Source organism: Pleurodeles waltl, chromosome 8, assembly GCF_031143425.1.
Source record: "Pleurodeles waltl isolate 20211129_DDA chromosome 8, aPleWal1.hap1.20221129, whole genome shotgun sequence".
Classification (NCBI taxonomy): Eukaryota; Metazoa; Chordata; class Amphibia; order Caudata; family Salamandridae; genus Pleurodeles; species Pleurodeles waltl.
Genome location: NC_090447.1, coordinates 1257645088 through 1257670416, shown reverse-complemented (window position 1 = coordinate 1257670416; position 25329 = coordinate 1257645088). Strand labels below are relative to the sequence as shown.

Sequence of the window (25329 nt, the reverse complement as noted above, 5' to 3'; positions counted from 1 at the left end):
ACAGAACATTTAGTTAGAAGGTTTTATGAAGTCGGTTTGGCAAGATCTTGAATTCATCGAATTATTTGTTGTAGTGTGATGTGAAAATACCGATAAAAGAATGTGGGATAAATGAATGAGATGCTTATCTTTAAAGGGGTGCACCAGAAATAAGATATCTTATGCAACGAATTTTGTCTAAGTGGGCACAAAACCGCTTCCACATGCAAAAACATAAGATGTTTAGCTTCTCTTGTACCATTCCGCTCATCGTGAATAAAACCAGAGACTATCCAGTGCCTGATGCTCCTTCTCCCTTGTCCACAACAAAAATAAAATGCCCTGCTTTCCTACCTATTTCCTCACCTCTCTCGTGGCTTTCCTCACACAGTTATTGGAAATGCTGCCATGGAAAAGTGTGTCTTTATCTAAGATTTGTATTTCTGCATAATAAAATCTGGCACAGGCCGAGGAGAGGGTGACGGTCTGACAAGAAAAGGACGAAGAACGATAAATTGAAGAGACGCAAGAGCAAAGAGAAGTTTTGAAAGGAACAGGAACACTGAGCTACTTGTAATTACATGGTTCAAGATGGAGAACATTGTGTAAATGCAGGGAGAACAGGACGAGCCTTCCATCTTTGTCTATGTCCCCTTCTGACACGGGGTCCCCAGTGACATCATCGGTGCTGTGTTCAATGCTGTCAGTATGTGACAGCTGACCAGTAGCCATCAGTGTGGAGTTTATATCTTGAGCGCAGGCCCAAGCGCTTATATGCTAGACTTATTCCTCCTGGAAGGGGGGGGGGGGGGGGGGGGAGGGTCAATAATGCGATGAACAATTGGACAATGTTGGTCCGGAATACTTAGAATATCATGGAGAGTGTGGTGAAACGCACTGCCCGTGCCTTCAAGTGCCATTTATTTGTTTAATCCTTATGCAGACTCTGATAGGTAAACAAAACTACAGACAGTGGTATAAACAGGTGGGATTCTAAATAATGCAGCAACTAAAGTCTCCAGATAGATATTAGTTGCCACTGTGACCCACTCTTTATGGCGTGATTGTTTGGAATTTGATACTGTTGAAAAGTGGCAATGTTATGTGATAGGGCTGGGGAGTCTTACCTTGTAATACTAGCATGTTACCCAGAAGTGGAACTAAAGTTCACACTAGTAAACGTTAGCTCAGTCCTGGTAAAGTGACAAAGAGCAGTCAGGCTACTTAGAGGAACATATCTAAAATATTTCACAATAGCCACTTGGACGATAAGTAAATGACACAACTCGAAAGAAATCGGACACCAATTTAGAAAAACAAAGCAGATTTTTTATTTTAATTTAGACATCAAAATTAACTTTTTATCTTACAGACAACCGGAGTTGTGAATTTCTAAAGCATTGAAACATTGAGTACTTTTAAGGGTCAAACGACTCCCATTGAAGTCAATGGGAAAAATCACAGTGTGCAAACAGTCACTTGTAGGGTGAGCTCCGGGGAACCCAGTTGGATTTAAGGTCTTACAGTCCCAAGACCAAGTCTCAACAATCAGTTTCTAGTTACCTTGTCCAGGGGTGCAGAGGTGCTCTGGCTGTCCTTTGTGCTGATGGGATCCTCAGGCGCTGTCAAAGTTGCAGCACTTGACAAAAGCACACTTCGGGGTAGGCTCAGATTCTACCCTCAGAAACTAGAGGCCTTTGGAATCCCAGGACCTGGATTCCACAGCTGGAGCTCGCTACCACATCCGATGGCTCTGGGTGCAGAGGTGGCCTTACAGCTGTCAATCATGGAGACTGGTCGAGCCAACGTGCTTTGCTGCTCCTCTCGAAGTCACCTCCTTCAAGATGGGGATTCTTAGTAGTAGGGTCGTTGCCGATGTGGGTCACTATTCTGGGGAACTGCTCTGTAGTCGGTGATGTCAGAGAAATCATTTGTTACTGTGCTGGTTACAGACAAGCCTTGGCCCACAGTACTTTGTCAGCTGGAGGACGTCCAGAAGGGGATTGCGGTTCAAGAATTGGTGACAGCTGTTGTATTGTGCGAGTGTCCTCGCGCTTTTAGCGAGAGCGGCCTCGCGCTTAGGAATGAAAGAATGTGTGTATTTACGAATGTTGGAACGGTTGTTTGGACGAGATGCGGGCAGAGAAGGATGGTCAGAGATGTTGGGGCTGTATTTTCCTGTAATTACCAATAAACATCGTAAGAAACTATTGCGGCTGGAGGATCATTACTACAATTTTGGCGACGAGCGGGAAACTATTCCAATCAGCCCCAACGTCATTTACGACCTTTAGCAGCAGTATTTCAACCTGCGATTCACATGTCAGGAGAAGGGATTTACCTTCAACGTGCGACCTTCTTCATTTCCAGCTGCCTGCAGGAAGCTACTGAGCATTATTTTTTATTGTTTTCTTTCCTCTACGAGGTTAAAACTTTCGTTTTTTTTTGTATCCTGTTTCCATGGTCACCGATGCCATTTTGGAGCGCGTTACTTGGTTACCAGAGCGTTGGAGTTGTTTGGGAGCGCGTACAATGGCAGCTACTATTGTTTAATTACTAGTGTACACTGTTTAGCGCTACGGGCGCGTATTCCACCGCACTGCTAGAGCGTTAACCTTGGTCCTATTTGGCTAATTTGGTGGCCATATTGAGAAGTCAATTCCATATTCAACGGCTCTATAAAGTGATACTGTGTGCTTTTGTGGATTATTCTGCACTTCTAATTTTTTGTTTTCCTAACATGGCTTTAAATGGTTCATTAAACCTACCTCCACCTCAGCCATTTCAACCCCTTTTAGGTGACAATACAAGCAAGTGGCAAGAATGGAAAGAATATTTCTTAAATTACCTGGCTACTTGTGATGAAGAGAATGAGTTCACACCTTCTAAGAAAATGAAAATTCTCTTACATTGCCTGGGTCCACAAGGTTTAAAAATGTATAATCGGATTGAGAAAAAACCCCGTCCAGATGGCCAAGGTGATGTCTTTTCTAACGCTATGGAAGATTTGGACAGATATTATACGCCCACAGTATGTGTTGGTATTGACAGATATAAATTCTATCATAGAAAACAACTGAAAGAAGAATCCATCGAGGAATATGTTTCAGCTTTAAAAAATTTAGCTTTGACCTGTAGATTCGGTACACTGCATGATGAAATGATCAGAGATCAAATTGTCATGCACGCAGCCAATTCTTCTATACAGGACTGTTTATGGGCGGAGGGAGAAGCACCATTATCTGAAGTGGTGGAAATTGTAAGGAAAGCAGAACTTACTGGGAGGTGTGCTAAAGCAGTGCTTTCTGAAAAGGAAGGAGAGAAGGAAGCTATTGAACAAATTAATAAAATTCAAAGTGGAAGGAAAACATCAAATTTTTAGCGGGAAACTCCCAAGTCAAGAGATAACATGGTCAAGGGACAATTAAAGAAAACTGAGGCTAAAAGTGACAAGTCCATGATTAAATGTTATAGATGTGGTTTTATAGGTCACTATGATAATGACAAGAAATGTCCAGCGCGGAACCAGAAATGTTCAGAATGTGGCTTACTTGGACATTTCGGAAGAGTATGTAGGAAGAAGAAAAATAAATTCATTAAGTTGTTGGAGAATGACTCAAATTCAGATTCATCTACATCTGTTGATGAAAATTTAAATATGTGTGTATTTAATGTGAGAGATCAATGCGATGAGAAACAAAATCCATTGTCAAGGAAAAAACCAAAATGTAATTTATCCATAGAGGGAATTATTGTTAGTGTGGTTGCTGATTCCGGTTCTCCACACACTATCATCAACTTAGCAGTGTGGAGAGATAAATTAGAACCGAGGTTAGGGAATAAGCTAGTACCTTCGGATATTTCTCCGAGAAGTTTTACTGGAGAACGTATAGACATAGTAGGGTATAGAACTGTGTGTTGTATGTTTAAAAACAGAGAGGCTGAATGTAAATTGTATGTGTCAAAGTCTGGGCCATCGGTATTAGGATGGTGGGACCAAGGCAAACTTGGTATTATTATTAATCGTCTAGTTCTGACCCAGTGTCTGTTGTGCAAGAGGAATGTTTGGATGCAAATACTATCAAAAATAAATATCCCTTGGTGTTTGCTGGAGGTGTCGGTAAACTCACGGATTTCCAACACAAGATTCTTTTGAAACATGATGCCTTACCAGTTACACACAAGGCTAGGAACATACCTTTGAGTATCAGAGACGAAGTGTACAAAGAGTTGGATAAATTAATGCAGACAGGTGTTATTGAACAAGTGGAATCTTCGGATTGGATTTCGCCTTTGGTTGTAGTAAGGAAAGCCAATGGTAAGTTGAGGTTATGTGTTGATCTGAGAGATTTAAATAAGAACATTATGGTAGATCAATTTCCGCTACCAAGAATTAATGAAATGATTGCACGTACGAAAGGGATGAATTGGTTCACGACGATTGATCTAACCTCAGCTTACCATCAGGTTGTGCTACATCCAGAAAGCCGGAGACTTACTGCATTTGTCACACCGTTTGGTTGCTACCAGTTTACTAGGGTACCGTTTGGATTGGCGTCTGCAGCGGCCATGTTCCAGAGACTTATGTTCAAATTATTTCAAGAATTACAAGACGTTATGTTTTTCCAGGATGACATTTTGGTCATGGGGAAAACGAGAAAGGAACATGATTCTACATTGAAGAAAGTGTTAGATATAATTGCGGTTAAGGGGCTTACGGCCGATATGACTAAGTGTAATGTTGCAAAAAATAAGGTTACATATTTAGGACATGAAATAAGTGTGAAGGGGGTAGAACCAAAATCTGAATTGGTAGAAGCAATAAAAAAAGCACCAATTCCTACCAACAAAGATGAGGTGAGAGCATTTTTAGGTTTGGCAGAATTTTACGCAAAGTATGTAAAAAACTTTTCCAGTAAGACGTACCCCATTAGACAATTGTTAAAAAACAAGGTGACGTTTGAATGGTCCAATGAGTGCCAAGCTGCGTTTGATTTGATCAAGCAGAATATTATAAAGGCACCAGCGTTACAAGGTTTTGATCATAACTTACAGACTATTGTTACGACAGATGCAAGCAATAAGGGGCTTGGAGCTGTACTTACGCAAGTGGATGCATGTGGAAATGAAAATGTGATTGCATTTGCATCACGCTCATTAACAGAAACTGAAATGAGATATTCAGTTATTGAGCGGGAAACCTTAGCGTGCGTCTGGGGTTTGGAACACTTCAGGCAGTTTATCTGGGGTATGAAAGTCATTTTGCGTAGTGATCACAAACCGCTTATTAAGGTACTTACAACAAGTGGATTGTTTAAAGCATCCCCACGGATAGCAAGATTGTCTATAAAACTTTTAGATTATAAATATGATGTGCGATATGCTCCAGGGATAAAGAATGTAACTGCAGATTTTTTAAGCCGTTTTCCTTTGCAAAACCTAGAAACACTGTGCAATGCAGAAGATGATGAGTTGATGGAGGATTGTGTCGCAGAAATTTTAGAAGGAATTCAGGGTATTTCAAATGAAGAACAAAGGAGGATAGTGTTTTGTCTAGAGTACTTTCAATGATTGTAGAAGGTTGGCCTAATAAAAACATTTTGGATGGTAGTTTACGTATATTTTGGGAATTAAGACAGGAATTGTCTGTGGAGGACAATGTGGTATTACGCAATGGTAGACTGGTGCCACCGGAATGTCTTAGAGACAAATTGTTAGACATTTGTCATGAAGGACATTTAGGTATTTCTAAAATGAAGAGCAGAGTAAAACAGTTATACTGGTGGCCCTGTATAGATGTTGCTGTTGAGAGGAAAGTGAGAGTGTGTGCTTTATGTAATGAATCGGAGAAGAATTTGTTAACCTTTAATCCTCCTTTATGTCCATTATCTTGTCCGGATATGCCATGGGACAGGATTGGTTTAGATGTTACTGGACCAATTTATGATGATGGTGAAGCAAAATTCATTTTAGTGTTGATGGATCATTTCTCAAAATGGCCAGAGATAATGATTTCAACAAAAATGGATGCTTCAGGCATTGTGGAATTTTTGGATAAGGTGTTTATCAGAGAAGGATTGCCAAAGGTTATTTTAACTGATAATGGTCCTCAATTCCTGTCTGGCAAATTTAAGGACTATTTGAAAAGGAATGGCATTGTGCACAAAACTACTTCAGTATATCACCCTGCAGGAAATGGTGGAGTGGAACGTTTTAACAGGGTGTTAAAGAATGCTATACAATTAGCCAACAATGCAAAGTTATCATGGGAAAGAGAGGTATGGAAGACAATGTGGTCTTATAGAATAACGCCTAGTAACATCACAGGTAGTAGTCCATTTGAAATTATGAGGGGAAGGATTCCTTTAGGTAAGGATAATGTTGGCTGGATGGCAAAATCAAGAAGAAGTGATTGGTCTTTGGAAGTGGTTAAAAGAAATATAAGTGCAAAACAGGAAAATGCTAAAGCTGTGTATGACAGGAAACACAAATGCAAAACTGTAGAAATACACGTAGGTGACTGGGTTAGAGTCAAAATACCTGGGTTTAAGAGAAAGGGAGCAGGGAAATTTTATCCACCATTACGTGTAGAAAAGGTTTTGTGCAATTCAGTTCTACTTAGTGATGGAAAGGTTTGGCATATTAGCAGAATTGCGCCTTATAAGGGTGGTATTGACATGGAAAAGAGGGAAAATTTTAATATGGAAAAAAAGCAGAAGTTTTGGTTAAATGATCTAATGGAAAACCAGAGTGCACAAGATACTCAAGGGTTGAGTGAAAGGGGGATACCGCAAGAGAACAAAAATTTACAAGTGGCCACTGGCCGAGTTCAGGGCGAGGAACCAGATAGAAATGCAAAGTCTGGTAATGATGTTAGTAAATATGGTAGAGTGAGAGTGAGGTCTAAAATATTGAATGATTATCAATGTGACGTTTAGATATTTTCAGGATTTTCTAAAATGTTGAATGATTATCAAATGTAACATTTAAAAAAAATTACTGGATTATTTTTGGTTATGTCTGCATAATTAGTATGTTATATTTTATTATGTAATATTTTTATCCCTTTTCTTCCCTTCTTTGTTTTTGTTGAAATGGTTAAGGTATAATACAATTGCTTGTTATTGTTTCGTTTTCATTGTTATAAGGGGGAGATGTGTTGTATTGTGCGAGTGTCCTCGCGCTTTTAGCGAGAGCGGCCTCGCGCTTAGGAATGAAAGAATGTGTGTATTTACGAATGTTGGAACGGTTGTTTGGACGAGATGTGGGCAGAGAAGGATGGTCAGAGATGTTGGGGCTGTATTTTCCTGTAATTACCAATAAACATTGTAAGAAACTATTGCGGCTGGAGGATCATTACTACAACAGCCTCACTACAACTTCTGGGGTGCAGGTCACCGACTTTCTTTGGGTTTACTGAAGAGGGGATCAACAGGTTGCACTTCTGGGGATGCAGCACAACAATTCTTCTGCAGGTTGCAGGTGACTGGTACCAACAGTCAGGGAAGTGTGCTTTGGTTTATGGCATTCACTGGAGTTCCTCTTGCTGGGAGCAACAAGTTTTCACCATGGGCGAACGTCCATCACGCAGTTCCAGTATTTGGTCTCCTAAGGGCACTTAAGTGTCTTCCTTTGCGCTGCGGCGGAGTCTAAAGTCCTTCTTTGTGCGTTTTCTCAGATTCAAAGTCAGAACTGAGGGTCTGGTGCCTGGGGAGCCCCTTAAATCCTGGTTATGGGGCATTAAGGGTGTGGGGGACAGTGGCAAATGAGCTACTGATCCCTGCGGCTAGCCTGCCCCTGAAGTGATGACTTCCTGTGGGAGTACATCCCTCTCCTACCAAGTACCCACTATTCCTAGGTTTTGCCAACATGGCAGAACCCTTCTTCGGCTGTACAGACCCCCTATCCCACCCTAAACGAGTGGCTAGTCTTTTAGGGGATGTATACCTCCTGATTAACTAATTTTCCTGCCTGCCAGGTTGGTCATGGCAGGAAGGGCTTTGTCCTTGAGTGGGGGACATGAGATTACACATCAAGGGCGGTGAAGGCTTTGAGGCTCACTGCCTTGATTACTGTAAACACTAGCCATTCTGGGAGGGAGGAGGAGTGACCTCCTTCCTGCCCAGGTCTTTTGTCTCAGCAGGAGGGGCAGACTCTTGTCTTGGTGACAAATGACTTAGAAGTGCCCCCCAAATGACTCAGAAGTGCCCCCCAAGTCAGGGGAAAGCTGGTATCTTGGTGTGCATCCTCTAAGGACGCCACCAGGGTACATGCTAGCTAATCCTGGGCTTGAGAACTGTTCTCAGGTTTAAAAAGCACAGTGTTTGATACCAAACTCACGGGGAATCAGCCTGTTCATCATGGAGCTGGACATCCGGGGACAACCCGGGTGTCAGCCCATGTTATCCTATGGACTACCGGTCACTTGTGATAGCATTAAGTTTTAAATGCTATCAAAGGGTCATATATGTTTGTGCATATTTGTCCACACTCATAACACAGTGCACCCTGCCTCCTGGGCTATTGGAGACCTGCCTTAGGGATGAATGACAGGTGCTATGGGCAGTGAAGGGACTCTGCCTGCACTTGGTGTGGGAAAGTCGAACTTGAGCAGGAAAGCTGCTCATGCAGGCTGACATGACAGCTCTGCAGGCTTTGCTTTTCTTTGGGTCATACAGGATGGCACAATTAGTGCTGCAGGCCCGGTGACCCCTTTACCATCCCTGCCCTGAGTACTACAGGTACCATTTACTAGGGCCATAAAAGGCTGGAAAGCCCTTTTCAGCTGGGTTGGTGTAAGCTCAGTATAATTTAAGAGAAAGAGCACTGGTACTGGGGTCTGGTTAGCAGGCCTCAGTACACTTTCACGTCAACAGGAACAGCATCCACCAGCCAAAAAGGGGACTTTACAATAGATACCATTCAGATCTTTTACAATATCAGTTCTGACTTTGACAGAAACCACACTAAAACAGATAATGGAACCAATATCCATTTCTTTAGTAGATGCACATCCTTGCTGTGTGGCAGGAATCCAGGACATTCTATTTAGGTAGGAACCTGTTTATACTTCTTTATGCTTTTTACCTATTTGTTCTAGTCTTATTTTGTGTCTTAAGTGGTCTTTTTATCCCATTTAGGAAGTTAAGTCGTATTCTCTTCAATTTCCCTTGCGGCAGTGTTTCTGAGCTATCCGTTCAACTGTATTCGGTTAGCCTCTGCTTTAAGTCATCAGGAAAAAGCAATAGTTCACAAGTGTTCCAGAGGATGGTGGGACTATGGTGAAGGATTCAGTTAAACCTATAGTCAGAAGGATCTTCTGTGAGCGCTACAATAGCTCAACTTTGTCCCTGTCTCAAAAGCAGTCTTAGTCATCCTTAATTTTCCTTCCAATAAATTACCTCACCTAACTCAGCATCATTCTTAAAAAAGCTAATAAAGCAATGTAAAAGATGGATTAGACCCTAGAGAAACCCACAAGAATAATAACAATAACATCATATCTTTGTGAATCAAAAATCCAAAGACCTGACTGCAAGCATTTATGGAATGAAAGAAATGCATTGTAAACAAAAAAGCAGTCAGTGTCCCAAATCCGTAACTGGCTGATAAAGCAGCTCTGAGAGATAGGAGAAGTGGATTATTAAATGGTAACGAGGATCTTGAATACTTTCTTAGGCATGTTAATTATTGCCCAGATATGTGCAAACACAGTTCCGGGTATAAATACAAGCTGTATTGCTTGGTTATCTGAAATCTTGACTATATCCATGGTGCCCAATTTCCATTAGATCGCCACTAAGCTATGTTCTCTTAGGCCGCAACTAGAATTGTTTAGTAATTTTGAGTCACTATCACCCAATTAAAAAAGAGATACCCAGGAGAACTGTATTATATTTATGTGTTAAATAGCAATAGTTTCACGTTTTTCTGTGATAACTGGGAATAACATACCCTTTTATGCTAACTGCACCACAATCCACATGTATTGATATTTTCTGGGCCTTTATCCCCTGGTAAATATAAATAGGTTTGTCCTTTGATAGTTATCTGCTGAAAACTCTGACAGTCAGTAAACTTCCACCTACATATATAATTGCGACACCTCTGCAAGCAGTGGTTTACGTGGGTGCCACAAATGATCACATCACTAGTAATCAAGGTCTTGAAAAAAGATTCCATACATCTCGTTGAAGCTGAAACATTGGCACAGACTTTGCTTAGGTTTGATAAAAGTCTGCCTTTGGATGTTCTTGTGGGACTAGCTGAAAGTGCCTCTAATTTTCCTACGGTGCAAGCACGTAGGAGCTCAAGACAGCTAAAAAAAAGGAAGAGGGAGAGTCAGATTCAGGGGAAGAATTATGTGGCCAATCTTTTCCTAATACAAAGAAGAACTATCTGTTGACTGCTGAGTCTAACATCAAGGCAGACCCTCATTTACAAAAAAGCACATGTGATTGCATTGCACGTTATGTTATGTCATTAGTGTTTTATAGCACCCTAATCACCCATTGAGAGTACCTAGGAGTTCTGTAGCAGATGTGTGAGGCCAGCCTGGTGAGCTTACTAAAAAAAAGAACTCTTTAGCGTCTTGCAAAAGTCAAGAAGAGAGGCAAAGGCTCTGGTGTATTGTGGGAAGTCATTGTAGGCTTTAGGGGTTGAGTACAAGAAGACATGGCCCCCTGCTCTTATTTTGGGTATGCGTGGGGTGTGTGTTAGTGACAGACCGGCATAGCGAAGGTGTCTGGATGTTTGCTGGAAGTGAATGTGGCTGTTCAGGTAAGCAGGGCCAATTCTGTGGAGAACTTTGTAGGTGTGGTTAAGGAGTTTATAGTGTGCACGCTTGTGTATTGGGAGCCAGTTGCGTTTCCTAAGATGTGGTGTGATGTGTGCTAAGCATGCAGGGTTGAGGACTAGTCTGGCTATTGTGTTTTGGATGTTCTGCAGTCTTCTTGTGATCTGTTGGTAATCAGCATGTATAGGGTGTTTCCATAGTCTAGTCTGCTGGTGATGAGGGCTTGGGTGATCATTTTCCTGGTGTTGTCTGGTAGCCACTTGAAGATTTTCTTCAGCATCCTTAGTGTGTTGAAGCAGGCCAAGACAACGGTGTTGACTTTGGCGATCATGTCCAGTTTGTTGTCTGTGATGATTCTGATGTTTCTTGCTTGCAAACAGAGCATGGGGGTTGGTCCGTGGGCCAACAAGTGGAGTACCATGGCAAGGATTTCTTCCTGAAAACTACCACCTTGGTCTTGTCTGTGTTCAATTTAAGGTAATTGGATTTCATCCAGGTGGCCACTTCTGTCATGCACGTGGTGAACTTGTTCCTGGTGTTGGTTGTTTTGTCCCAGAAAGACAGTATCATCGGCGTGAGGATGTTTATGTTGTGAGCTTGTATGATGTCAGTCAGCGGGCCATGTAGTCACTGAAGAGCGTTGGGCTGAGCAAAGAGACCTGCCGGACTCGGCAAATAAGATCTTGTGCTTTAGAGTTGTGGAGGGGCATGTTGACCATTTAGGTTTTTCTGATGAGGAAGCAGCAAATCCATTGAAAAGCGAAGCCCTGGATCCCTGCTTCGTGTAGTCTTTGGATTAGGAAGGGGTGGGTGAAGGTCTTGAAGTCAGTTGATAGGTCTAGAAGGTTGAGGCCTGCGATTTCCCCCTTGTTGAGGATCATCTGGATGTGATTTGTTGCTGCTATATGTGCAGTTTCCATACTGTGATTGGGTCTGAATCCTGATTGTGTGGTGTTGAAAAGCTGGTGTTTGGGAGGTGGTTGGAGAGATAAGTGTTGATGGCTTTTTCCAGAACTTTGTCTGCTTAGGGGAGGAGGGATGTGGGTGGGTAATTGGCGAGTTTGGTTGGGTCAGCCAAGGGTTTCTTTAGAAAAACGTTGATGGTTTCATGTTTCCAGGTTCTGGGAAGGTGGCTGTACAGATGGAGGTGTGGAGGATCTGAGTGAGAGCCTTGCTGATAGAGATTGCTCCTTTGTTGAAGGCGTAGGTGGGTAGGTGGGGTCCTCCAGGGCCAGTTTTTTCCCATGTGGTGATTGTGTTGACTTTCTTTGTCACTGGGAGACCTGTGGAGAGGGGCAGGGGGACTGGTTGCATGGGAAAATTGCTGTATATTGTTGCAATTGTGCTGGAAAAGATGTTTGAGAACTGGTTGCACAGATCTTGTGATGGATTGATGTTTCCGGTGGCAGATGTGAGTGTGGTGAAGCCTTTGATCGTGAAGATTTCTTTGCTGTTGTTGGAGCAGCCGTTTATTTGTTCGATTAGTTTTTTCCTCTTGGTTTCTTGGATGAGCTGGTGGTACTTCCTGGGTGGTTTTGAAGGCGTCTTTTTCCACTTCCTCTTTGCTGGGACTCCATTTCTGTTCCAGTTTTTGCAGTGTTGCTTGGTCATTTTGAGGACTTCTGTGTACTAGCTGGCTTGTGTTTTGTCTTTGGCTGAGTTGCTTTGTTTCATGGGGGCCAAGTGGCAGCACTGATGGTAATTAATTTGTTGAAATTCTTGATATTGCGTGCCAGGATGCCTGTGGGTTCCAGTTTATTTTCATGTCGGGTGGTCATTCAGTCTTGTTAGGTTGTGCCAGTGTTGGCATGCTGGGCCAACCGTGGGGGCTGTTCTGCAGTGATGGATGTTGACTGTAAAGCTAACTATGGCTTATATGTCCAGGTGACAGGTTTGGGGTTTTGACTGTAATGGGGTCAAGGATGTGTCCAGTGGCTTGGGTGGGCTCCATGGTTGGGTTGGGTTAGTCCCATGTTCCTGAGGTTATCAAGAAGGGCAGTTGAGTTAGGAGTCGTCCAGTCTTCAAGATGGAAATTGAGGTCTCCTAGGAGTGTGAAAGTGCTGGCGTCAGGACTGGGAGGAGGAGGAGGACACTGAAGTCTGTGATGTTGTTTGTGATGTTGGTCAGTGGGGCTGGTGGTCGGTAGACTACAGTCCCACCCAGGGTGCAATTTGCTGTGATTTGTAATTTGATGTTGAGGTGCTCCATGTAGCTTGTTTTGACTTCGGCGAATATGTTGCAGGTTAAAGTGTCTTTGTAGACTATTACAATTCCTCCTCCAGGCCTGTTTTGGCAGTCTTACCTGGAGTTCTTGTATCTAGTGGGGATGGCAGTGATAATGTCTGACATTGAAGCTGTGGTCAGCCATGTTTCCATTAGGAAGAGGAGGTCCGGGGCAGCGTCTTCCAACATGTCCCAGATCTCTGTGCCGTGCTTGCTGAGTGAGAGGGTGTTAAAGAGCATGAATGCCATTGTCGGGGGTGCAGGTGTACTTGTTGGTAGGTGGTAGAGTGTGTGTGGAGGTGGGTGAAGTGGATATGTTCTTGATTGATGTGGATGGGGTGGTGCATGTGAAGCAGCAGCGGGTGCAGGGGAAGTCTCTTTCCATGTTGTACGGCACGCCAGCAGATGGTGGTGGGACGTCCAGAGTTCAAGGCACAGAGGCGAGCAGCAGGGTTTTTTGTTTGGGGGGGCATGGTCCAGGAGTGAGGGAGGATTGAACGGGGCACAGAGCACGCAGGAAAGGGCTTCAGAGAAGCTGGAGGGACGGCAAAGGCAGAAAAAGAGCACAAGAAATGGCACAGAGAAGCAAAAAGAGTGAGAGAAACAGCACAGAAATGGCACAAAGAGGCAAAAAGAGCAAGAGAAACAGTACAGAAATGTCACAGTAAGAGGAAAAGGCACAAAGAGTGAGTAAAAAGGGTGCCAAAAGTTGTGGTAAGCGTGAGAGAAAAGGAAGAAAGAGTGTGAGAAGTGGCATGAAAGTCACACAGAGAAAAACCGAGGTGAGGGAGAGCAGGAAGGGAGAGAGGCAAGGTGGTGCCTCAAGGTGCTAGTGTTGGGCCTACAAGGGCCTTAACTGGTCGATGGACTGGTCGCAGGTTAGTCCAGGGGGGCTGGGCCTGTGTACCTACTTAATGGCTGGTCCGCACTGTGACCACCATTAAGTAGGTCCTGGAAGGGGGTGGAGCCCAGAGTCAGTGGGCGGGGATGAGTATTAGCCTGGATGCAGTGAATGAGAGACACGCAAAGAGCAAGTAAGAAACTGAGGGAGGAGGGTAGGTAGCACAGAGTGTGGGAAAAGGGACCAGAGAAGCAAGAGAGATAGCAAAGGTCAGAAAAGGAGATTGAAAAATGTCTCACAGAGGCAAAAAAGCAAGAAAAACTGCATAGGAATGTTACAGAAATGTCATAAAGAAGCAAAAGAGAGACAGAAACAGCACAGAAATTCAGAGTGGGAAAAGAGCGAGAGAAACAGTACAAAATGAGCAGAGCGAGAGAGAGAAAAGACTGAAAGAAATGGCACAAAGAAGTAAGACCGTCGCGAAATAGTACAGAGATGTCACAAAGAGTGAAAGTGAGTGAGAGAAATGACACATAGGCAAAAACAGAGAGAAATGGCATAGAAAAGTCACAGAGAGAGTAAGAAAAGAGTGAGAGAAATGGCACAAAGAGGCCAAAAGTGTGCAAGAAATGGCGCAGAAAAGTTGTTGCAAGAGAGAAAAGTCACAAAGAGAAAAGGCACGGAGTGAGAAAGGAGGTACAAAGAGGCAGTATAAAAGGTAGAAAAAGTTGCAGTAAGAGCAAGAGAAAAGGCAGAATGTGAAAAGGGCACGAAAGTTCACACAGAGCGATAAAGAAAGAGAGAGACACTGAGGTGAGAGAAAGCAGTGGGGACAGAGGTGGGTTGGGTGCCTTTAGGCACTGGAGTGGGTCCCAAAGCCTCCCTTAACAACTCCTGAGCGTGAGCCCGAGAACATGGTGAAACAATTGTCATCAGGGGCATCTCCCACTAAAGAACCATTGTTATCCAAAACTTTGCATTGATTTTCTAGCACCATGCTAAGGTTTGAGGAAAGCTACTGAATGTAAAAGGCATACAATGGCTGCATTCTGAGCATTTACACAGCTGAATCAGGATGAATTCAAGAATGGTGACAAGTCTTTCTTCATGGAGCACATCACACATTTTAGAAACCACATTACAGAAAGGGAAATTAAATTGTGAACCAATGAGGAACAAACCAATAGAAATCATTAAGTCCTGTTTGAAGTTGCAAGTTGTGGTTCTTTGTTAAGGTGGGTAACTTTTTGGTATGCACTATTTTTCAAGGTTATTTATGTTGTATGTGTTGTACGTGCATATTATTAAAATCTAATTGTAAGAAATTGGGTTACCAGTTGGGGGGGTGGAAGTCCCACTAAAACAACAACCAGAGTCCTCGTCAAGGTGACCTTCAAAAGTCACTAAATTAACCTTGCTTAACCCTCTGGTAGCTTGGCACAAAAGCTGTGAGGCTTATCTCAGAGGCAGCGTGTGAAGTATATATGCAGCACACTAACAGTAAAAAGGGAAAACACAGCACAATTAAAATCCCAAACCAATGTGGAGAAATAGAGAAGATTTTGATTAATAAAATGCCACCAAAACAAATTAAATCCAATCAGTAGAACCAGAGTTATGAATTTTAAAATTATTTTGTCTAAAAGAGCAAAAAGCCACCGTAGGTATCTGGTCGCACGAGACTGGGACAAAGTCAGAAGTTAAGACCCACAATGATGGAGCGTGGGCCAGATACATGGAGTGGATTGGGCCTGGTATTGACTTACCTTCAGACTTAGAAAACATTTTGAAGAAAATGTCCTGAAAAGGTGACAGTGTCAGAGGAATAGGCTTCATTGTCAGATAGCCACTGGACGGAGTCAGAGTGAAGATTTTTACTTTTTTGGAAGTCGAAAATCTAAATCTCCAGCACGGTGAAGCAGCTGACGATGGCTCCACAAGGCCCGATAGCTTCGCTGAGAGGTCCTGCTGAACAAGATTTGAAACTGTAGAGAAGAACGTCTGGTCAACTGGTGATGCACCTTGGGTAGATCAACTGGCATGCAGGTCCTGGTTTAAATTTGGTTCTCATGGCACTTTTTGGTGAAACATTTTCAAAAGATTTAGGGTTAGACAGGAGCAGCACCTCTAACACCACTTCCAAGGGTCCAGGACCTAGGACAGCACTTCGGGTTTAGGACTCCCTCAAGCAGATGCCAGGTGCAGGGTTCAAGATCTTTTGGTCTTGTTATGGCCCTGTAGCCCACACAGGAGGCCAGTCAACTAGCCTTTGGAGTCACTCCTCGGGATCCTTTGTTCAAGAAGATAGTCTAGTTTTCCTTCAAGCAGCAAGGCAGACCTTCAAGCGGCAGAGGAGTCCTCTGTTAGCAGCAGTACAGTCATCTTGGGGTCCAGGCAGTCCTTCTGAAGTCTTCCACAGGTCCAGGAGTGTACTGAAGAGTGGCAGAGGAGATCCAGTATTTATATCTGGTGCATTTATATGTGGTGCCTGCCCTTGAAGAGGTGGCATTCCCAATACTATGCCAACATCCAGCTCTGGAAGGTTCTTCCCTTCTGCAATCAAGATTCCATGAAGTCTTGGGTGACAAAAGACTAGTGCCAGGTTCCTTGTGTGTGCTGGAGGCAAGTCCTATGATGTGTAAATGGTGGGAAACAGCTCCGCCTTTCTACACTTAGTCCCCTTTGTTTCACTGTCTGGAAGAAAAACACAAACTCCAACAACAGAGCCATTCACAGTCATGTGACTCAGGACACTGCAGAAGGCACAAATGGTTCATACAAGAATAGGCCAACTTTGCAAAAGTTGCATTTTCAGAATTGTGACTTAAGATCTGACGTTCCCAATGAAGAGGATTTAATATTACAGTTTATGTGAGTGTAAATACAATTTTTCTATCTGCTCTCAATAAAGTTATCACCTATTCAGGGGTGTATAATTTTGTTAAATATCTACTTGGCCATGGGACAGGTTGCTTCTTAAATCTACTTGTCCTGTAAAAAAAAATCTACTTATAGTGCAGTGACAAATTATGGCAGCAGTCTCATTATGTAAGAGCTCTGATAATAGCCTCTCTGATTATGCCAGGGCTGTTTCTATAGTAGGGTTTGAATACTTGTAATTTCAGTCCCTACTATAGAAATTTTCTTATTTTGCCACCTTTGCACAGATCTACATACTGGGGCTGGATTAAGCAGTAAGCAATAGTTCCAGGTTTGGAATGCCTTTGAGTCTGCAAACCTACTGAGGATTTTTGCCAGGTCTTCTCTAATCTTTCCCCTTATTGAGAAAAGTTTGAAATTTACTCCTGACAATGGCAGAAGCAGAAGTTCTTCCAGGGTTGAAAAAAAAAAGTGGTTAGTAAACACTCCATAGATTTTCACATGAGCAAATCTACACATGCATATTTGCTTGTGCTAAAATACAGTTCTCAGTTATTTTCTAGGAGTGCGATTTCCTGGTCTACTTCTGTAAATTCTTGTGAATTCATGAAAGCCACTAATTTAAAGACATATACCATGGGTGCACTTTTGTGAATTTCTTTATGAATTGAGTCTCTAATTAGGTCTGGCGTTAACAAGGATGTTTTTTTTTTTTTTTTTACTTTTATTTCTCTCTCTATTGGCTGGCTTTACTGTGAGTGGTCGCATTCTGCTCTTCCACAAGTAGCATATTGGCACACAAAGTAGTTTTGTTCAGTGCGAGGAACTACTGTGGCTATCAGTGGCATACTGAAACTGGAGGCCCCGCGCAAAGAACATGGAGGGCCCCAGGGCAGGTGTCGTGCTGAGGGGGCCCCCCTGAAGGGGGGCTGCGGGCCTTTGTCATGCCACTGGTGGCAATGTGTGCTTTTTGAGACCAAAAACTCATTTTTTGTTTTTTGCCAGTGTTTGTTACAATGGTGAGGGCCTGGCAGCTCCCACAACAATAAAGTGTTACAGAAGCCATGTCAGAGCAAGACACACATTGACGAAACCAAAAGACTCACAAAAAATATCGGGTCAGTTTTTGCCAGTGCTTGTTTATTTTCATGCTTCCCATAATCTTGTTAAAAATGGTTACACTGATTTTCCATTAGGAATAGTTTTTGGAACTACTAGCGTGCATCAACATATTTTACTAAATGACGCTCCAAAGAAATAGCACCTAAAACGACAGTAACTAAACGATTTTTTTCTTACTTGCATTTTTTTAAACATTTTATTTTGAAAGCATATAATCATCACTCTTGCTTACAAGGTTCTGCAAACATTTTCATCTAATCAGAGAGCATTCTGGGTGCCTTATTCTTAGCCTCATATTGTTAAACTTTTCAAACGTGTGTACACTTTTTTTTTTTTTTTACTGGACCCACTGTCAGTAGTGCACTGTGACCTTAAAACGTTTATTTACAACACACACCCTAATAATGAAGTATTTTCATTAATGAACCATAAATACGAGTTCGAACAACATTAACATATGGACACACATATTACCTCAACTTTGTAAACTGGCAGCCGAACGGTTTGTCCTGCAGGGGTGTGGGCCTACTTGTCCCAAGGACAAAATAAACATGAAAACTTGTTGCCCTTGACCCCAAACAATATGTCACCAGCATCAGGCGATAGGAATTCCACATCCCTGCTTATTAAATGTAATAAGGTAACCCAGTGTTAGTCAATGGGAGAGATAATCCTTACAGTAGTGAAAAACAATTTTAGGAGTTTTTCACCACCAGAACATGTAAAACTTAATTCCACATGTTCTACTTTTTAAATACCATGCACTCTGCCCTGTGGGCTTTTAGGGCTAAAAAGAAGGTTTAGGCCTAGAAAAGGTTTATTTTGGAAGTTGAAAATTGCAGTGTAAAACTGTACAACAGGCTGCAGTGTCTGGCCTGGGGTATATTTTAAAAGGTTACTTCAGTGGGTGGCACAATGAGTGCTGCAGGCCGCTAGTAGCATTTAATTGACAGACCCTGAGTACATGTAGTACCATGAAGTAGGGCCTTACAAGTAGATTAAATGTACCAATCAGGTGTAGGGCCATACTATGGTTTAGGGGCAGGCAACAAGCACATTGCCACTGGTTTTGTTTTTGCTGAGATGCCCCTTCACAGGGTCCACTCCACTTTCTGTGTCGTGCAGTACTTGCGCCTGCCCTAAATGCGCTAACAACAGGGTACTGAGGAGAACAGCAAAGTCTCTTAGTGAACCTTTCTTTCGTCTTGCTCTGATACCCTTGCTTTATTGTAAGACTGTTAGTAAAAGTCAGAGGGGCTGGTAAACAAATGGCCTCCCCAGCTTCTTACTCTCCCCCTCTCTCAGATCTAAAAAAAATTGGCTCATTCAAACTGTTTTTGGGACAGGAAAGGTGTACAGACAAGGCGCCCAAAAAAAGGGCAAGGGGCTTGATAAAGAGGATAATATCTGGGAGTAAAGATAAGAATGTCTCCCAAATTGCAAACTCAATCTGAAATTTAATCACAAAACATTTTAAGGTCAAGACAAACTTTCAGTCTAACGAGCAGAGGGGTAGTGAGGACTTAACTGAAGAATAAGGCTCCATTGAACTTGATTTTTACCATGAATTGTGTGGTCTGTCTTGGGGGAAATCAGTAGCTCAGTTTTGACTGTTCAGCTCAATCCATGACTGTGTCATCCTTCCTTGGTCCCTTGAGTAATCTTACCTAACCCAGTTTGCTCTCCCACGTCCCCCACCCCCAATCAGGGCTAGCAGGGTGTTCCAACCCATCTCCCTTAGGATGTGGTTACTTAGGAGCTGTAAACCAATTTCAAGTTTCCTCAGCGAATACTTGAGATATTTATCCTTCATCTTCTTCATCAGTACTGGATGTTATCTTGCTGATGCAGAACTATCTGAAAGGAATCCAACCAGTTGTCACAGACCAGGTAGTTGGCGGAAGTCAACTTGGAACTCCTTAAAGCGAACATATGTTTGAATTTGCTTATCAGGCCCCAAGCCTGATAACTCCAGCAGTGCATCTTGAAAGACAGGGAAAGCATTAATCTAAAATGCAGTATCCTCCATTTTCAGAGAAATCTCAGGATGTGGAAATCGTGCCTAGCACGCTGCCTCATACTGTTTATATCTCCAACCAACCTGTGTTAATTAGAAAAGGTTCCCCAATGATGACTATAGGAAATCTGTCATAAACTATATGTGGCCACCAGTTTGTAGGCACAAAAATTCTAAAGACTAAAAAACAAAGAAAGATACGTTGACAGCCAAAGCTCTCCCTGTAACCAGGAAACTAAATTTAAGGGTAACTGTTCCTGGGGGAGGGCAGTCTAAGTTATCAAAAATACCCCAGCAAGAGACAAACCATTTAAGTAATAATATTGAGCTGCCTAATGGATAAAACTCCCAAGAATTGTCAAAGGCAGGGGAAATGTAGGAACCCTGAGAAGACCTGACCGAAAGTTGTATATCCAATAAAATTAAAGGGTAAGACAATCTCACCTAGGTCAACAGCAGTCCCCAACTTTCAGGGGTAGTCACCTGATTCTTTTACCATATCCCCTTCTGCGCCCGTTACCCATCAACCCATAGGCCATTCTCTTTTTGATACATAAACTATAAAGGGAAGGCAAAAAAATTGATCCACTGAATAGATTGAAACTGCTTTACAGTTTAAGTAGATACCATCACTGTAGGAAAATAGTGCCAACAGACGTTGCACATGTAGGCTTCCAGATGGGCAAAGGGATTTGAAAGCTAACAAGAGGGGATTTTATATCCCCATTAATAGCCAGTATTATATGCCAGGCTGAGGGAAATCTCCTAGGTCAAGGTCTACAGATAGCAAATGAAGGGGAAGTTTTAGTAGGGGATTTACTAGCGAAGGAACAAATGGTAACTTTAGTGTTGAGTTAGCATGAAGGCTTATTTTCTAGACGGAGAGGTTTCATTACATCCCACTCAACAGCCATTGTAGGCTATCCAACACCTAATCAAGTGTTCGGAAAGTTTAAGTGTAGTTTTTTCAAATGATTTGTCCCCTCATCTTTCGGGTTGGGTCTAGCAATGGGAAGCTACCAATCGTTATGCACCCCTCATGAGTTAACACTTCAGCCAGGATTTTGGGAAGTGGGAGAATGAAGCATAGACCATGGAGTTCTCCCGCAACCTCAAATTAGTATGTTGAAGCACACATGGCTCCAAACACATATAAAAGTGGTCATCTTGATGTAATACTACAGAATCATCATATTGTGCTATTACAAGCAACATAGTTGTGGGAGAAGATCAATGTTGAGGGTTTTGTAACTATTACTAGCCCCAGGCATAATCAAGAGAGAGGTAGATTATCAGGCAGGTTAGTGACCCAAACAGAAACTAAAATTATACAAGTGATGGGGTGTCTTTGGGGCACACAGATCAACATAGTGGAATCACATGTTAAGAATATAGAAAGGAAGGTTTGTTTTTATTAGTGAACTTGTATATCCTTAAGGAGACTCCGCACATTTTGTGTAATTGAATTGACAAATTGGAAATTGTTATAAACAATGTTTTGTTGAAGTACCCAAATACAATTTTGGTTATGGCTGGTGATTTTAATGCATGGATCTTCCCCACAAGTATTGATATTGTACTGCAAGATTTTTTAGACCAATACAACATGCTGTCAGCCATATTCCCAACAGAGACACCTTCAAAGAATGATATCTTGCTGGAGAACTGGTTGGCCAAGATGTTCCAGATCTGCTTTAATGGGTGCTTGGTTAAGGATTTTCCCGATGCATAGTCTTTTCGAACTGCCAGTCATGGCTGCCTAGTCAATTTATATCTATATACAGACCTGGCCGTTTTGAGTGATTGATTCTTTTAATATATTGCATTGTGAGGGGAGCGACCATTGGGCATTTGTAGCTACTTTTAATTTGGAGAGGTACTGCATTTTGAAACCCATAGCCATGAACTATCCATTTTGCTTAACCCGTCACATAGACCCTGAACATCTTCATCAATTAGGAAATTTTCAGGTACCAGGGAACGGCATGCCCAATTAGGTGTCACTAAACAAGTGGTAGACCGCCTCACAATCAAGTAAATGTAACTTATTAGGAAAAAGAAAAGACAATTGTTTTACAATTGATGGGAGAAAATGACAGAGGTAATAGTGTCAGGGGACCAAAAACGATTCTGGAAATTGGTGCATCAGCTAAGTAACTACTGTCCAGGAGTCATCCATATTAACAACTCGTCCCTGGTAATGCCTAGGGAGTCTCTGACAAATCAGGTTGATAGCCAGTTGACTGTCTGGCTTTCAGTAAAGGATATTAGGTCAGTCATTGCATTGCTGAAGTTGAGTCGAGCAGCAGGGCCCAACAACATTCCAGTGGTGGTGATAAAACCCAACAGTGACGGGTAGGCCAGAGTTTTCTCTAGTCAGTTGAAATGGCTAGCCTTGTCCAGGAAGTACCTAGAATCTTGGGATGGGTCCATAATAAAGTCAATCTTGAAGAAAGGTGATGCAAGGTGCCCTGCAAACTATAAATAAATCAGTTTGTTAGACATCTCAGAGAAGGTTTTCTTAAACATTCTCCTGATACACTACAGTGATAGGTAAGGGTAATGACCTTCTTTCCCTTGAACAAGGAGGGGGGTTTGCGAAAGGCACACTACAGCAGATCACTGCTTTGCCCTCTGAGGGATTGCTAAGAAATCCATTGCTATTAATCAAAGGCAGTGCTGTTGTTTTTATTAATTTCTGCACAGCCCTTGAAACGGTGGATACAGGGCAACTGTGGGCAAAGTTGAGTGTAAGGATGTTCCTTGTAGATTTACTCTCTGCAATCCAGGAACTCCTATAGCATAATTGACCTCAGGTGGAACTGCACAACTCAGAAAGGCTATTGGAAAAAAATAATATCAGAATGTTTTTGATACAAGGCTGTGTCCTTGCCCCCACTCTTTTTAGAGAGTGTGCCAGCCACATTAGGAAATACATCATCGTTCTCCCCTAAAAAAGGTTTTTCCCACATTCCCTGTTTGTTGTATGTGAACATTTGATTGTGCCGGATTATACAGCCTTGGAAATTCAGAGAAAATTAGCTGCCTTAAATCTTTACTGCAAAGAAAATCGACTAGCGATACATTTGGAGAAAACAAAGATCTTGATTTTTGAGGAAAAAGTAAAGAATTTTAGATGGCACCAGGATGCCAACCAGATTGAGCTCATAAGCCAATTTAATATATTGAGGGTGTTGCGTAGGCTCTCATTATTCTAATGAGACTACTGGATTTTGAGCGGCAGAATCTCCCGCGGTGTGGGAGACTAAGTCTAACCCACTTCAGGTGACACCTGTCGCTCCAATCCGGGTTTTGCTCCGGCTAACTTGCAGTGCCTCATCTCTACCCGAGGGCAGGGATGACTGGGCAGCCGAGTGCATGACATAATTGGTTTCTCAGGAAAGCTGGGTTCACTAAGGTCTCATCCGTTTCTCCCAGTTATATTAGTCTCATATATACAATGACAAACAGAGGCAGTATATGTTTCAATAATGTTTTTAATGAAGCAACTGCATCTTAGATAGCAAAGCATCAGCTGCAATAACCAGGACGACACAGGATGACAGTATTAAAATTGTGACAAGGATAGTGAATCATAAGAATAACGCTACCATATTGTCACTACAGTCAGTAAATTAACTTCTACCTAGGCTAATATAGAGCACAGCTTGATAAGCTCTAATTCTGCCATTTAGGTTCCCCTGGGAAGACATCATCCCCCATACCTGAGCAAAGGCCTGTGGTCTGCAAAACAGCGAAGCATTCGGCAATCAGCATACAGACTTGGTTCTCTGGCTGGAATCTCCCTCTAACGTGTAAGGGAAAAGGAAGTGTTTTTCTAATAAAACAGCTGATGTTCCAAGAAAATGTCCTTGTGTAAAGATGCATGTTTTCTACGAATATTGGAGACCAAACTTATACCACGTTCATCGGCAACCTATCTTGCTGTAGCCTTGGAAGAAGCACAAAGTGAGCAAGAATGTCTTGTTTGAGAACAGACAGGCAAAAACAGTTAGATAAACAGAAAATAAAACAAGACCGTAAAAGTGGTTATTGTAACAATAATAAAATGAAGCCGAATAAAATATATCTAGGTTAGAGTGCACAGCGGCAGGGCCTAGTGTGTTAAAAAAATACGTGCATGGAGCTATAGCTAAAATGTCTAAACAACAAGGGCTTACGTTCTCAAGTAATCTGAGGTGGGAGTCTCATATGGACTACTTGAAAACCAGGATCGCTAGTAAAATTACATTTTAATGATGGTGGATTTTTATGGACCCCCTTGATGGAAGCATATAGTGGCAAAATTCCTCCTTTGGCCCTGTATGGGGGGAGTTTATTTGCTTGGAAAGAAGGTATTTTTGGGATGCCGTCGAAGAGACTGCCCTAAAAAGATTATTGTGTTTTCCAAGGAGCTCAATGATTCAAGGGATCTGGTGAGAATTTAATTTAAGCTCTTTGCATTTTGCATTCTGTTATTTCCTAGTGGTGGGATTCAATCTCCCAATTAGCCCTGGGTGATCAGCCACCTAAAAACCCAAAGTTGTGTTGGGAAGAGATCCGTGTCAGTGAAAGTTAATGGGCCTACGCAGGGGTGAATAGGTTTAATGAATTTATAACGTAGTACACCTCCTTGGGTAAATTAGCAAAATGGGACCCCTTCCCTTCAAAACTCTCATTGAAGGATTCAACATCTCATTTTTCCACTACACACGATGATAGTTCTTTGTCAATGAGTCCCTCCATCACCCTCACCTATAAAAATCTAGGGCATGGAGATCTCTTCCCACATATGTTCTGTCTACCCGATAACATTTGCTGTCCTGAAGTGCTCAAAATAGGGCTTGGGTGTAATCCTGTCTTTTCCCATCATCAATGGTATAAAACCTGGCAAGTCTGTTATGGGGGTGTGCGCTTGCCCCCTAATGATGAAGTGGTTCATATGTCATATTTTGATTGTTTGCATTTTAAATCAGCGTGAATCAAGTTTTAAAACCTCTATTTATTGAATATCGGCCGTGGTCTAGGGAGGATGGGGTAGCACTTTTGACAAACATGAATGTTTTCGACGTAGATGTAGCACTCGCACGTTTTTGACTTTTTCTCAAAAATAGGGCGTAATATTTGCCGATCAAGCTGTATTTTATTTTGATACAGCATGCTTTGGTTTTATAGGGACATGGATTGTATTTATTTTGCTGGTCTTACTATACTATATTGTTCGTCCATGTTTTATAGACATTTGTACCTATAAACATATTTACCGCTACAAGTTAGCGGTTAAGTATGCATTGAGTCCTAATGTTACCAAAAACTGGTTCAGCAATGGAAGGCAAAAAGCTGGGGAGACCCTGAAAAACAGGCCAGGTCCAACACTAATGTTAATTGGGTGAGCATTAAATAGCTATTTCAGATAGTGTTAAACCGAATTGCAGTATCTGTTTATGTTGAAGATCAGCGATGTGGGACGT

At 42.2% G+C, this 25329-nt stretch overlaps 1 protein-coding gene across 1 annotated transcript in view; it reads left to right on the top strand.

Annotated features, from left to right (window-relative positions):
* The window catches only part of B3GLCT (beta 3-glucosyltransferase), a 902740-nt gene that overhangs the window by 114096 nt on the left and 763315 nt on the right, over positions 1-25329 (top strand). The window lies entirely within an intron of this gene.